The 15,749-nt window shown below is 53.0% G+C and overlaps 1 long non-coding RNA gene across 1 annotated transcript; it reads right to left on the minus strand.

Annotated features, from left to right (window-relative positions):
• Window positions 1-7,388, minus strand: LOC132222845 (uncharacterized). The gene is made up of 2 exons (XR_009450319.1): window positions 6,944-7,388; window positions 1-353 (listed from the first exon to the last, which is right to left on the minus strand). It is a non-coding gene; the product is annotated as an uncharacterized LOC132222845 (long non-coding RNA).
• Between the last annotated feature and the right edge of the window lie 8,361 nt (window positions 7,389-15,749).

Here is a 15,749-nt window from a genome sequence, read left to right on the forward strand (position 1 = left end):
AGGTAGACTCAGGATATTAAGAAAGAGCACACAGAGTTCTCCCAATCCATGAGCCAAATGATAGATCGCAGCCGTGTCCAAACACCGCTCTCTGACTCACTCTCTGGATCATGCTGAAGGGATAAAGCTGTGTGCAGCCTCGAGCCCCGCCATCCGCCCAGAGCACAGGGTGAGAGGAAGAGGACGGTGTCCATGCCCAGTGACTACGCGTTCCAGCTCACCTGGCCCAACCTTCTCCTGAGGCACCTGGCCACGTTCCTGCCTTCCTCTTGGACTTGAACCAGGAACTTGACTGTCCAGGTACATGTGAGCTCAGCAGCCAGCCATCCTGAAACTCAGGTGTCACCCCGTGGCTTAGAGGCAGAAAATAATAACTTCGTTACAGTCAATGAAGCTTAGATGGTGCTTCCCATGTGCTAAGCACTGTGCTGAGAATTACGCATAGATTGCCCGGCCGGCGTGGCTCAGTGGTTGAGCATCAACCTATGAACCGGGAGGTCACGGTTTGATTCCTGCTCAGGGCGCATGCCCCGGTTGCGGGCTCGATCCCTAGTGTGGGGTGTGCAGGAGGCAGCTGATCAGTGATTCTCTGTCATCATGGATATTTCTCTCTCTCCCTCTCCCTTCCTCTCTGAAATCAATAAAAATAGGTTTAAAAAACATAATCTCTTGCCCTGACTGGTTTGGCTCAGTGGATAGAGTGTTGGCCTGTGGACCGAAGGGTCCCGGGTTTGATTCCGGTCAAGGGCATGTACCTTGGTTGCGGGCACATCCCCAGTGGGGGGCAAGCAAGAGGCGGCTGATCGATGTTTCTCTCTCATCGATGTTTCTGGCTTTCTATCCCTCTCCCTTCCTCTCTGTGAAAAACCAATAAAATATATTTTAAAAACACACAAAACATAATCTTTCCATAACCGGTTTGGCTCACTGGATAGAGCGTCGGCCTGCGGACTAAAGGGTCCCAGGTTCGATTCCTGGTCAAGGGCATGTACCTTGGTTGCGGGCACATCCCCAGTGGGGGGTGTGCAGGAAGCAGCTGATCGATGTTTCTCTCTCATCGATGTTTCTAACGCTCTATCCCTGTCCCTTCCTCTCTGTATAAAATCAATAAAATATATTAAAAACAAAAAACAAAACAAAACATGATCTCTATTATATAAACTCCTTGGTTGTCATGCCGTCACACTGTAACGACCCAAGACTGGTCACCAGGAGGCTGCGTGCACAGCAAGGCGGGTGTGGGTGGGCGGGGACTTGACACTGTGTCCCACAGGGCGCCGGGTCTGGGTCTCACACGATTTCATGTGCTGGGTCCCTAGTAATAAAATAAAATGTAGCCCCAACCGGTTTGGCTCAGTGGATAGAGCGTCAGCCTGAGGACTGAAGGGTCCCAGGTTCGATTCCAGTCAAGGGCACATGCCCGGGTGGTGGGCTCAATTCCCAGTAGGGGGCGTGCAGAAGGCAAGCCAATCAGTCATTATCTCTCATCATTGATGTTCCTATCTCTCTCTCTGTCTCCCTTCCTCTCTGAAATCAATAAAAATATATTTTAAAAAATTAAAAATAAAAGTACAAGTGTGGCCCTTGGCCCAGCAGCATGGAATCATGGGACAGGCAGACCCTCAGGCCCAGCCCACACCTGCCACATCGGAATCTGCGTTTAATACCAGCCCCAGGGACGCGAACACACGATGAAGTTTGAGAAACACCACAACAAAACAGGCATCTTGGGAAGGCGGTGGTGTCATTGGAGGGGGGGAGGGGGGTTAGGGAGGTGGGAGGGAGCCAGAGGCAGGCAGCACTATGATTTCACTTGGTCACCTTCTCTGTGAGCCCAGGACCCCTGCGGTGGGGAGGCCTGGGAAGGCGATATGCATTTACTGGTCCTTGCCCCATGCCTTCCCCTTCCCTCCCCACCCCACCCTCCTCTCTCTACCCCCTTGGGTGGGTAGGTGGTTGGGAACAGGGCTGGCTGCTGTGCCCAGCGATAGTCTCAGCTGGCTGCCTCCCCTCCCCCGCAGATCTCCCTTATCTCGGGCATCGAATCTCTGCTGCCATGCCTCCCCCCACCCCCACCCCACCAAGGTCACCTCCAGGGCTGGCTCGTTGCACAGCCCCCTTCTGCTCGGCCTGGACATGGGGGAGGGTTTTAAAGAGCCAGGTCCTTGCCTGGAGTCCTCTCCTTCCCACCCCAGGGAACCGAGTCAGGGGGAAGGGGACGGGGAAGGGACCATGATGGGCTTGGGACCAGAAGGGGCGTGTTCCGTCCCAGGCTCTGAGCCTCATTCGCTGGGAACCTTGGGCCAGTCCCGCCCTCATTCTGGGCCTCAGGTTCCTCATCTGGAAAGAGGGGGGCTGGGCCAGACACTCCCCGAGATCCTTGCCTTCCAGGAGGGGGTGTCCTGGTTGGAGTGTCAGGTTTGTGACAGGGGTCTATGTAAGCATTTCTTTTTTCTTTTATTAGAAATACTGGCAGGCCCTGGCCAGCTTGGCTCAGTGGATAGAGCGTCAGCCTGCGGACTGAAGGGTCCCAAGTTCGATTCCGGCCAAGGGCACATGCCCAGGTTGCAGGCTCGATCCCCAGTAGGGGGTGTGCAGGAGGCAGCCGATCAATGATTCTCTCTCATCATTGATGTTTCTTTCTTTTTTTTTTTTTTTTAATATATTTTATTGATTTTTTACAGAGAGGAAGGGAGAGAGATAGTCAGAAACATCAATGAGAGAGAAACATCAATCAGCTGCCTCCTGCACATTCCCCACTGGAGATGTGCCCGCAACCCAGGCACATGCCCTTGACCGGAATCGAACCTGGGACCCTTCAGTCCGCAGGCCGACGCTCTATCCACTGAGCCAAACCAGTTTTGGCTGATGTTTCTATCTCTCTCTCTCCTTCTCCCTTCCTCTCTAAAATCAATAAAGAAATATATTTTTTAAAAAAAATACTGGCAGCCCTGTCCCCAGTCAGGAAAGAGTCCCACTGACCGTTCCGCTGAGAGGAGGAAGGGAAGATCAAGACGAAACCAATAGCTGAGGAGAGAGGAGGAGAGCGGAGTGGGGAGCAGGAACCCCTGGGTTTGGCTTTGACAGGGCACAGAATCCCGCAGCCTCTGAAATGGGAAGTCTTGGCCCTGGCCGGCAGCTCAGTTAGTTAGATCATCATCCCAGTACGCCAAGGTTTTGGGTTAGGTGCCTGGTCAGGGCACATATAAGAAGCAACCAGCCCGGCCGGTGTGGCTCAGTGGTTGAGCGTCGACCTATGAACCAGGAGGTCAAGGGCACATGCCCGGGTTGCTGGCTTGATCCCCAGTGTGGGGCGTGCAGGAGGCAGCCGATCCATGATTCTCTCTCATCATTGATGTTTCTCTCTCTCTCTCTCACTCTCCCTTTCTCTCTGAAATCAATAAGAATATATTTTGTAAAAAGCACCCAATAAATGCATCAACAAGTGGAACAACAAATTTCTGTCTCTCACTCCCTTCCTTTCTCTCTAAAAATCAATAAAAATATGTTTTAAAGCCCTAACCGGTTTGGCTCAATGGCTAGAGCGTCAGCCTGCGGACTCAAGGGTCCCAGGTTCGATTCCGGTCAAGGGCATGTACCTTGGTTGCGGGCACATCTCCAGTAGGGAGTGTGCAGGAGGCAGCTGATGGATGTTTCTCTCTCATGGATGTTTCGAACTCCCTATCCCTCTCCCTTCCTCTCTGTAAAAAATCAATAAAATATATTTGTAAAAAATGTTTTAAAAAAGAAAAGTGGTCCCTGCAATGGCAGCATTGGCATTGCCTGGGACTCCTTAGAAAGGCAGCCACTGGGCCCCGATCCAGGCTGGCAGGAGCCGGACCTGCCATTTTTTTAAAAATATATATTTTATTGAATTTTTTACAGAGAGGAAGGGAAAGGGATAGAGAGTTAGAAACATCGATGAGAGAGAAACATCGATCTGCTGCCTCCTGCACACCCTCTACTGGGGATGTGCCTGCAACCAAGGTACATGCCCTTGACCGGAACTGAACCTGGGACCTTTCAGTCCGCAGGCCGATGCTCTATCCACTGAGCCAAACCGGTTAGGACCGGACCTGCCATTTCACAAGACCCCTGAAGTCTGCGGTGCTTGTGACTCTTAGGAGAGGGCAGAGGTGGGAGGGAGGGGGAGCAAAGGGCACAGCTAGCCCAGGCCCCGGCATCCTAGAAGCTTCTGCTGGGACCCGGCTACCAGGCCGGGAGAGACGGACGCCCTGTGGCCCACGGCCGGCCCGTGTCACAGCGCTGTGGTGGGGACAGCTCCGGGTCAGTGGCCAGCACCAGAGGGAAGCACCCGAAACCGGAGCTCTAGGGGTTGGGCGGGACACGGGGCCCCTGATGGGTGGGGACCATACACACAGGCTCTGTTTGTGCATACACAGCCCCAGGCGGGGAGGGAGTCCAGTTACAGAGCGGCCAGTCCTGAGCACCCTGAACCCCCCGGGGAAGGTGGGACCCTCACGGCTGCTGTGTCCCCCAGCCCCTCACCAGGTGTGGAGGCTGCTGACGAGGTCTCAGGTCCCTTCGGCCACAGAGAGGCCCTCCTGGTGGGCAGGCGGGTGGCACTCAGCTGTCACGCTAGGGTGACCATCCGTCCCATTAGCCCAGGGCAGCCCTGTGTACACCTGCTGTCCTGGTGTAATTATTAATAATGCCCCCTCTCGCTCCGGTATGGATGACACATTAAAGGGTCACCCTGGCGATAGCCCAAGTTTGATCCCCAGAACCAAAGGAAGGTGACTCTAAAGGGGACTGGTCCAGGAGTCGGGAGCTGACACCTGGGGGCCTTAGGCAAGTCCTCTCTGGCTGCAGGTGCCTCGTCTAAGTGGAAGAGGTTGGCCCGGCTGGCGTGGCTCAGTGATTGAGCATCAACCTATGAACCAGGAGGTCACGGTTCGAGTCCCAGTCAGGACACATGCCCGAGTTGCAGGCTCGATCCCCAGTAGGGGGCATGCAGGAGGCAGCCGATCAGTGATTCTCTCTCATCATTGATGTTTCTATCTCTCTCTCTTTCTCCCTTCCTCTCTGAAATCAATACAAATTTATTTTAAAAAATAAAACTTATGAAAAAAAAGAGGTTGAATAGATGTGCCCTTCTAGGGGGAGTTAATGAAGGTGAGACGTGGGTCCGTGGGGTGTCCATAGGTGGGGGAGGACATGGATCCTTCCTCGGCAGCTTTGACTCCATGGCCTCTGGGGACCCCACCTTCTGCTGGTTCTTCTTCCAGGGCCTGGTCTCTGTGCCCACAGCTCACGGGGGCCCTTGGCTTGAATCCCTGCCTGTCCCCGCCTGCCACCCTGCCTTCTCCACCCCAGAGGGACCCTCCTTCAACCCGCACTTCCTCACTGGCTGATGTTGGAGACACATAACTTCATACCCTGCAACTGTGTCACCACTTCTCACCCTGGGACAGCCAATCTCGCAGGATTAGGGAAATGTCATACAGTGCTTGGCTCCTCACAGGAACTCACTGAGGTACTACTTTGTCTTGTTTGTTTGCTTTTTTAAAAATATATTTTTATTGACTTCAGAGAGGAATAGAGAGAGAGAGAGAGAGAAACATCAATGATGAGAGAGAATCATCCATCAGCCGCCTCCTGCATGCCCCCTACTGGGGATCAAGCCCACAACCTGGGCATGTGCCCTGACCGGGAATCGAACCGTGACCTCCTGGTTCAGAGGTCGATGCTCAACCACTGAGCCACACCGGCCGGGCCCCACGGTATTACTAAGCCACCTGGTTCCCATCTTCATGTGAATGCATTTTGTCTCTACATCTCAAGGCGAACCACGTGCTGGCTGGTGTGGGAACTAAAGGAGGGGGTTTGCCCTGACCGGTTTGGCTCAGTGGATGCAGCGCCGGCCTGCGGACTGAAGGGTCCCAGGTTCGATTCTGGTCAAGGGCATGTACCTTGGTTGCGGGCACATCCCCAGTAGGGGGTGTGCAGGAGGCACCTGGTTGATGTTTCTCTCTCATCGATGTTTCTAATTCTCTGTTGCTCTCCCTTCCTCTCTGTAAAAAAAAAAAAAAAAATCAATAAAATATATATTAAAGGAGGGGGTTTATAAGCACCCGAGGTCACTTAGGTCACGCTTGGTGACACTGTGCACCAGGAAGGTTCTGTGAACGCTCCCATTCCTCAGCCCCACCTCACGGGCAACATGATCCATCTGTCATCTGACTAATGCGTGGGGCAAAGCAATGTGGACACTTTAATCCCAGAGCTCAGTCATCTTGACTCTCACAACAACATCATGTTGTTAAACTTTCTTCCCTCACTTGCTCCTTTATCCTTGCGTTTGGGAGCTTTGTGCCAGCAGAAAAGACGCCTGCTCTGCAGGCTAACACTTGTCTAGCTGCCTGTCTCCCACTGGGCCGCAATTCCTCTTTTATTTCTTTTTAAATATATGTTTTCATTGATTTCAGAGAGGAAGGGAGAGGGAGAGAGAGATAGCAACATCAATGATGAGAGAGAATCATTGATGGGGTGCCTCCTGCACACCCCACACTGGGGATCGAGCCCACAACCTGGGCTTGTGGCCTGACCGGAATCCAACCGTGACCTCCTGGTTCATAGGTCGATGCTCAACCACTGAGCCACACCGGCCGGGCCCCCCAATTCCTCTTTTCAGCCAAGGGATAACTGTCCCCAAGTCACAGACTCATCAGCGTTTTATATGAGGTGGTACATGAAAAGGATCCGTACAGGGTAGGCCTCAATAAATGTAGGTTTCATTGCCTTTTAACCTGTTATCTTTCCTCTTGCTGAGAAAATATCGCTTTCTGTGGGATAAGATAAGTAAGCAAGCAAGAGTGTCTAGTTTCTATTGCCAAGAAACAAGTAATCTCAAAATTCAGCATCTTAAAACAATCAGTTTCTCGTTCACGGTTTTGTGGGTCGAAAATTTGGGAAGGCTTACCTGGGCAGGGCTCGCTGGGGGGTTCCCAGGCAGTTGTTGGGTGGGGCTGCCATCATCCGAAGGCTCGACTGGGCTGGATATCCAAGAAGACACACTCACTCATCTGGCAGCTGATACTGGTTGTCGGCTGGGCGGAGCCTGGGGCTGTCAACCGGACCACCTACCGGTGCCTGTGCAGCATGGAGGCATTGAATTTCTTACGTGCGGGCTGACTTCCCCACCAGAGCAAGCATCTCAAGGGGCCAGGCCAAAGCTTCATGGGCTCTTGGACCTGGTTTTATTTTTAAAAATATATATTTTATTGATTTTTTTTTATAGAGAGGAGGAGAGAGGGATAGAGAGTTAGAGACATCAATGAGAGAAAAACATTGACCAGCTGCCTCCTGCACACCCCCTACTGGGGATGTGCCCGCAACCAAGGTACATGCCCTTGACCGGAATTGAACCTGGGACCTTTGAGTCTGCAGGCTGACACTCTATCCACTGAGCCAAACCGGTTAGGGCTAGACCTGATTTTAGAAGTCACATAACATCACTTCCGCCACACTCTATTTCTGGAAGCCTGCCCAGATCCGAGAGGGGACGTAGACCTACTTCTCCATGGAAGGAGTAGCTTCCATGTAGATTAGCAGGGGGGATGGAAGATACCGAGGCCTTCTTGGGGAAATAGGACGTGACATCCCCCCTTCACAAATTTGTATGTAAATTGGGGCTTTTATCAGTTAGGGTTCTTGCTCATGAACTCCAGAGGCTGGCTCTGGTTAGCTTAAGCCAATGGTTCTCAACCTTCTGGCCCTTTAAATACAGTTCCTCATGTTGTGACCCAACCATAAAATTATTTTCGTGGCTACTTCATCACTGTCATGTTGCTACTGTGATGAATCGTCATGTCAATATCTGATATGCAGGATGGTCTTAGGCGACCCCTGCGAAAGGGTCGTTCGACCGCCAAAGGGGTCCTGACCCACAGGTTGAGAACCGCTGGCTTAAGCAAACGTTTTTGAAAGGCCTTGTTCACAAAAGGTCACTGCCATCAAGCCAACAGGAGTCCCCGATCTGGAGAGACACTTAATTCGTGTGAACAGTCTGCACATCGAGGAAATGAAGCCTCCACAGGAAACTGAAAGTGTGTTCCCCTGAGACAAAGGGGAGTCCCGATAATACAGAGCACATGTCTGCCCTGGTCCCTGATTGGTCCATTTCAATGCAAATGAAGGATCCAAATGTGCATCGTTTGATTGGTCCGATTCGCACTGTCCTGATTGGTCAGAATCTTGAGCCCTGACTGGTCATGATGGAGCCGCTCTGATTGATCAGTAAAGATGCAAATGAGGGTGAAGCTGTGCAGCTCCCATTGGATGAGGCAGGTAGGTCTCAGCCCATTGGTCGAAATACAATCCCAGGAGCACCTTTATAAGGGTCAGCTCAGACAGCGGGGACCTGGTGCAGAAGGCCTGGCAGCCCCGCGCAGGGTGCATGAGGGGTCCCTGTAAACAACAGCTATAAGACTCTGATTATGAATTAGGGCCCAGTTACCCACAAGCAGTCCTTGCTGACAGGTATATTCTTTGTGGGGTCAACAGCTTTTAGGGTTCACAGAGCTGAGAGAGGCTGGAAGGCCAGGATTGGAGAACAGGTGAAACCCAGGAGGCCTGAGCAGTAGGTACCCCCACCAAGGAGGACGCATAAGAGCAGAGCCCGGCCTGGCCGGTGTGGCTCAGTGGCTGAGCATCGACCTACGAACCAGGAGGTCTCGGTTAACTTCCCAGTCAGGGCACGTGGCCAAGTTGCGGGCTCCATCCCTAGCCGGGGGCGTGCAGGAGGCAGCCGATCCATGTTTCTCTCTCATCATTACTGTTTCTGTCTCTCTCTCCCTCTCCCTTCCTCTCTGAAATCAATCAAAAAATATATATATATATATTTAATATATTTTATTGATTTTCTACAGAGAGGAAGGGAGAGAGATAGAGAGCTAGAAACATCGATCAGCTGCCTCCTGCACATCTCCCACTGGGGATGTGCCCGCAACCCAGGTACATGCTCTTGACCGGAATTGAACCTGGGACCCCTCAGTCCGCAGGCCGACGCTCTATCCACCAAGCCAAACCGGTTTCGGCAATCAAAATATATTTTAAGAAAAACAGAAAATGGACAAGAGCTCAATCCTCACGGGCAAGTCTGTTGCTGCAGCAGGTCCTGACCGGCCCTCCTGCTCCACGGAACCCGCCCTCCAGGAAGTCGGCCTTGGCTGGGGTAACACCCGGACCATCGTGTGCCGTTGCCTCCCTGGCCGCCCAGCCTGCCTGGTCCTATACGGGCAGCAGCCTCTAGTGCAGGGCTGGGCTCGGGCCCACCCCATAGACGCGGCTGATTCAGGGTCTGTGCTTGTGTTTAGGATTTCCGCAGGGGTTCACCCAACTGTGTCTGCCAGGCCATGCCCAGGCTCCGTGGTTCTCACCCTCATTTCTTCCTTCTTTGGAACCCAGATCTTCCTGCTGCATTGCACCCAGTGTCCTTTGATTTCTCCCCAGGGTTTGCAAAAACTGGTGAGGCCCTATTCCAGGGATGGCGAACCTATGACATGCGTGTCAGAGGTGACAGGCGAACTCATTTTTTTGGGTTGATATGTCTTTGTTAAATGGCATTTAAATATATAAAATAAGTATCAAAAATATAAATCTTTGTTTTACTATGGTTGCAAAGATCAAAAAATGGCTATATGTGACACGGCACCAGGGTTAAGTTAGGGTTTTTCAAAATGCTGACACGCCGAGCTCAAAAGGTTCGCCATCACTGCCCTAGCCAGTTTGGTCCAGTGGATAGAGCGTTGGCCTGCAGACTGAAGGGTCCCGGGTTCCATTCCCCCGTCAAGGGCACAGGCCCGGGTTGCAGGCTCCATCCCCAGTAGGGGGCGTGCAGGAGGCAGCGATACATGATTCTCTCTCATCATTGATGTTTCTACCTCTCTCTCCCCCTCTCCCTTCCTCTCTGAAATCAATAAAAATATATTTAATAAAGAAAGAAAGGAAGGAAGGAAGGAAGGAAGGAAGGAAGGAAGGAAGGAAGGAAGAAAGAAAGAAAGAAAGAAAGAAAGAAAGAAAGAAAGAAAGAAAGAAAGAAAGAAGGAAGGAAGGAAGGAAGGAAGAAAGAAGGAAGGAAGAAAGAACTGGTGAGAAAACTGGTCTCTTTGCTCCATAATTCTTCTAAAAAGCTGTGATCTGGCCCTGGCCAGTGTTCCTCAATGGTTAGAGTGTCAGCTGTGCACCAGGCGTCCTGGGTCTGATTCCTGGTCAAGGGCACGTACCTGGGTTGCATGTTAGATTCCCCAGCCCGGTTGGGCATGTGCAGGAGGCAACCAATCGATGTGTCTCTCTCACATCAACGTTTCTCTCTCTCCCTCTCCCCCTCCCTCCCTTTCCTTCCACTCTCTCTAAAAATCAATGAGGCCCTAGCCAGTATGGCTCAGTGGATAGAGCATTGGCTTGCGGACTGAAAGGTCCCGGGTTCGATTCCCATCAAGGGCACATGCCGGGTTGCAGGCTCGATCCCCAATGTAGGGCATGCAGGAGGCAGCCGGTCAATGACTCTCTCTCCATCATTGATGTTTCTCTCTCTCTCCCCCTCTCCCTTCCTCTCTGAAATCAATAAAAACATATTCTTTTAAAATTACGTTGCTATGAAAAAAGCTCCCGGATTTATTGAATTTCGAGTCCCGCCTGCAGTTGCCTGGGCAGGGCCAGACCAAACGATACGGCCCGCGGGCCTGATGTTCCCCACCCCTGACTGAGGGAAAAGAGGTCAGGGCCCCTGACTCCATAGTCAGGTACTGCACGTTGTAAAGGCTCTTGTGACATGCCGGTTGAAAACCTCCGGTCTACAGCATGGAAACAAGCCCAGTTCTATTTATGACACCTTCCCGAGGACGTGCCCATGCATTCCCACATGCAAATAAGAGCGGCCAATTCCTCAAAGCACCCACTGGTGATGAAGTCATCCATTCCGTGAGCTGGGCGTCACGCCCATGAGCTGCCTCAGAGTCACCTAGCCTGCACATCCCTCCTAAGGTGGGGATGCCGCTGTCACGCCATGGTATGAATGAGGGAATGGAGGCCCAGAGAGGTTAAGCAGCTTGCCCAAGCTCACCCAGCAGAGCTGGGGCTTGAACCCTGGCTCCTTAGAGCCTCTGTGTCCAGGTACTACATTACTACATACCATGTTCTCCTCCTCCTCTCCCTCCTCCTCCCCCTCCTCCTCCCCCTCCTCCCCCTCCTCCTCCTCCTCTCCTCCTCCTCCTCCTCCTCCTCCTTCTTCTTCATCATCATCACCCGAGGAGAGTGGAAGAGAAAGGGAGAGACAGGGAGAAATATCGATGTGAGAAAAACACATCGATTGGTTGCCTCCTGTACGAACCCCGACCAGAGCCCGGGCCGGGGAGGAGACTGCCACCGAGGTATGTGCCCTTGACCAGAATCGAACCCGGGACCCTTCAGTCTGCGGGCCGACGCTCTATCCTCTGAGCCACACCGGCCAGGGCCCATGTTCTCCTTGGAGTCTCATGGCAGATCAGGGCAGTGGGCAGGGCCCGCTAGGAACAGTCATTTGCAGACAGAGGAAATAAAACCCAGAGAGGTTAGGCATTCTGACCAAATCTGTGATGCTAGGGCCACCCCCAAAACTTGTGAGTTCTGGCCTAGAGTCCTGTCACCACCTCCAGCTGCTCCCAGGACTGAGGCCACGGATGCTAAGGGTCATCTAACAAGAGGGGTGGACAGAGGGGAGGATGACACAGTGACTGTCCCTGTGTGTCCACTTCATTATGGCCACCAGGCCTGGAGTGGGAAGACTCCCCTCAAAGCATGATAATCTGAATCCCCTGACTCTCAACCCACAGCCCCTCCCCCCCCCCGCAACCCCCTTGTCTGTCAATATGGCTGTGATGCCCTGCCCCTTGCTCATTTAGGCACCCACGTTTGGGAGGAAGTGGCTGGCTTCCCGGGGAAACACCTGTCTGGCCTCATTAACCTGAGCAACCAGTTTCTTGAACCCCGGTCTCAGAGGACAAACCCAGAACTCCAGCCTCCTGATGGTCAGGAGAATCATGGGGCTGGGGTGGGGAGGGTGGCCTAGAATCCTCGAGTGGGAGGTGGATGAGAGAGAACAAAGCCAGAGGGCAAAGGGGAAAGGTCGACCTCTTAACTGCTCTGCAAAGCCCAGATCAACTCACCTCTTCCATGAAGCCCACCTTGATCACCCCATGCCCCCCCAACCCCCAAGCCCTCAACGACCTAGGAAAATGCTTGCTTCTGCTTTAACCACTGGTGTAAATTACTTGTGCCTTGTTCTTGTCACCCTCTAACATACTACATACTTGACTTAGCCATCTGTTGGCTTTCTGTCACCCTCCCTCCCCCAGCCACTCACACACAAAATGAATGCAAGTTCCATGGTGACAGGCATTTTGCCTCTTTTGCTCACTGGTATATCCCAGCACCGAGAACAGGCCTGGCACATAGTAGGTGCTCACAGAACATCATTCACCCCTTCCTTCACCCTTCCAGAACATGCCCTGAGTGCCTGTTCCTCACCTGCACTGTGCTGTCTGCAGGGAAGAGAGTTATAAATGAGATGTCATTCCTGCCCGGCTGGCATGGCTCAGTGGTTGAGGGTTGATCTATGAACCAGGAGGTCACGGTTTGATTCCCAGTCAGGGCACATGCCCAGGTTGCGGGCGCGATCCCTAGTGTTGGGGCGGGCAGGAGGCAGCCGGTCCATGATTCTCTCTCGTCATTGATGTTTCTCTCTCTCTCTCTCTCTCTCTCTCTGTTTCTCTCCCCCCCCCCCTTCGAAATATAATTTTGAAAGGCATTATAGGGAGTCAGAGGAGCTTAGCCAAAGAAACTAAGATCTCGCCTCAGGACCCCTTGCTTTCTATGAACACAATTTGTGCTGAGGCGAGGTGGAGCTATACACTTCAAAGGGTAGGGTTTCATATACAGCACACAGTCCATTGTCAGAATGGAAGAATTCGCCTGCGGCTGTTCAGGTGTCTGGCCAGTAGGAGGCAATACCATGTAGATTAAGACGCCCTGAGCTGCCTGGCAGCAAGCAATCATCCCTTTCCAGGTTTGGGGAAATGCCCTCAGCCATTCCCAACAGGTAACAACATAGGTGACCCAGCCCTTGTTGAGCCCCCAGGTTCCATCAACCTTTCAATGAAACTCTTGCCATTATGACAAGCTGGAACTGGCTTCCGGCACCCTTCATTTTTGAAATCAATAATAAATATATTTAAAAAAATAAGACATCGCCTCTATCCTAAAGCAGCTCCTGGCGCCCCTGGGAGTGGGTGACTCCAGAGGCCTGTGTGCTCCCACCCACTGCACCCCCAAAGGTCCAGCCCTTGCCTCCCTGCCCTCCATCCGCTCCCCTTGCTGTGCGCTCAGATGTTTTTCATACCTGAAGTCGGACCTTCTTTCTGCCTCTGCCCAGAGGGGCTACGCTGTGTAGTGAGAGCATACGGCCCAGTGTCGGACTCCAGCATGATCCCTGGCCTCTCTGGGAACTCAGTTTCTTCATCTGCAGGATGGGCTCCAATGTACGCCCTGCAAGGGTTGCTGATCATTGGAATACTAGAGGCCCCGCGCACAAGATGGATTGCCCTGCAGAGGGAGGCCCCGCCCACTGGCCACTTGGGAGCGGTTGCAGCGTCCTCCCCACCCCCACCCATTGACCATTGATTGCCCCACTGGCCCGTGGCCTGGGCCTCCCTCTGCGGGCGATCATGGCCCCCCCCCACGTCCCCCACCAATCGCATCACACCCGCCTTGGCTGGCCTGGCGCCAGTGGATGTCGATTTGAATATTACGCTTTCATTGTTATAGAAGAAGATGTAATAATTAGCCCCTCTGGCTGGCATTGTTTCTGTGGTGTCTGGCTGTGTCTCTTTAAAAAATATCCTATATCATAAAAGCCTAATATGCTAAGTGTCCAGTCATCGGGTGGGCTGTTCAACCAATCAAAGGGTAATATGCTAACGATATGCTATTGCCACTCAACTGCTCTCTATGACCTGCACTGACCACCGGTGGGCAGATGCTCTGACTGGTAGGTTAGCTTGCTGCTGGAGTCCGGCTGATCAGGACTGAGTGAGATGGGCTGGACATGCCCTGGAGCCCTCCCGTGGTCCTTCCTCGGCTGGCCAACCTCCCGTGTCCCTCCCCGGCCCTGATCATGCACCGATGGGGTCCCTTGGCCTTGCCCACCCCCCCCAAGTGCACAAATTTCATGCACCAGGCCTCCAGTATAATATATTGTTATTGATTTCAGAGAGGAAGGGAGAGGGAGAGAGAGAGAGAAACATCAATGATGAGAGAGAATCATGGATTGACTCCTTCCTACACACCTCCTCTCTGGGGATCGAGCCCACAACCCGGGCCTGTGCCCCTGACCGGAATCGAACCCAGGACCCCTCAGGCCACAGGCCGATGCTCTATCCACTGAGCCAAACTGGCTGGGGCTGGCTGTGTCTTGAAGCAGGCTGCTTCTCCTGGGACAGGAGAGGGGACACCCCAGTCCCCTGTGCTGGTGCAGTGGGCCACGGTCCAGCCCCCAGCACACTGGTCAGGCGCTCAGCTCCAGGCATTGTATGTGGCATTGGTGGCTTTTACAAATCTGGGATCCAAACTGGCAACAATTTTATTTTTCCAAATCCAGCATCGGCGAGGGGGCATGGGTACCACTCTCACACCTGAGCCATGAGGTGCATGCTTTGTTTGGGGGGACATGTAACGATTTGCCTCAAAAGAAGCCTGCCTCTAGGAATTCACTGAAGCCTGTGCGAAGACTTGTGTACCCGGATGTTCATGACAGCGACATTTCTCATCCCAATCAAATAAAAAACAACCTCACTGTCCAACACCAGGCATTGGCTCCATAGAGCATGGTCTATGCTGCCATTTAAAACGATGTGTAGCCCTGGCCGGCTTGGCTCAGTGGATAGAGCGTTGGCCTGCGGACTGAAGGGTCCCAGGTTCGATTCTGGCTCAAGGGCACATGCCTGGGTTGTGGGCTTGATCCCCAGTGCGGGGCCTGCGGACTCAAGGGTCTCACGTTCGATTCCGGTCAAGGGCATGTACCTTGGTTGCGGGCACATCCCCAGTGGGGAGAGTGCAAGAGGCAGCTGATTGACGTTTCTCTCTCATCGATGTTTCTGACTCTCTATCTCTCTCCCTTCCTCTCTGTGAAAAATCAATAAAATATATATATATTTTTAAAAAATAATGAAATAAAAGTCCTCATCTGAGGATTTGTTTATAAAATAATTTTTTAGCCTGGCCAGCATGGCTGGCTAGGAGGTCCTAGTTCAGTTCCTGGTCGGGCCACATGCCTGGTTTGCTGGCTCCGTCCCCAGTGGGGTGTGAGCAGGAGGCAGCCGATCCATGATTCTTTCTCATCATTGATGTTTCTATCTCTCTCTCCCTCTTCCTTCCTCTCTGAAGTCAATAAAAATATATATATATTTAAAAGGGGGGGGTACCCCAGAAGGCATGTGAAGGGGTCCCCACAGAGGTCAGGGCGCCCCTACCCATTGCCCCGTGGGCCCTGCTTACCCTGCTGTTCCTTTTCCCAGCGCCGGCGCCTCTGGGCCCCGGGTGGGGAGGCCAGGGCGGGGGAAGGCGGGATCCGGGCCGCGGGTCCCCTCCCCGGCTGGGCGCCAGCGATCGGGGCGGCACCTGGGTCAGCCGTTCCACAACTCGCTGGGGCCGCCCCGCCCAGACCCTGCGCGGGTTTTATAAGCCGGTCCGCC

The sequence above is a fragment of the Myotis daubentonii genome, chromosome 21, assembly GCF_963259705.1.
Source record: "Myotis daubentonii chromosome 21, mMyoDau2.1, whole genome shotgun sequence".
Taxonomy (NCBI): domain Eukaryota; kingdom Metazoa; phylum Chordata; class Mammalia; order Chiroptera; family Vespertilionidae; genus Myotis; species Myotis daubentonii.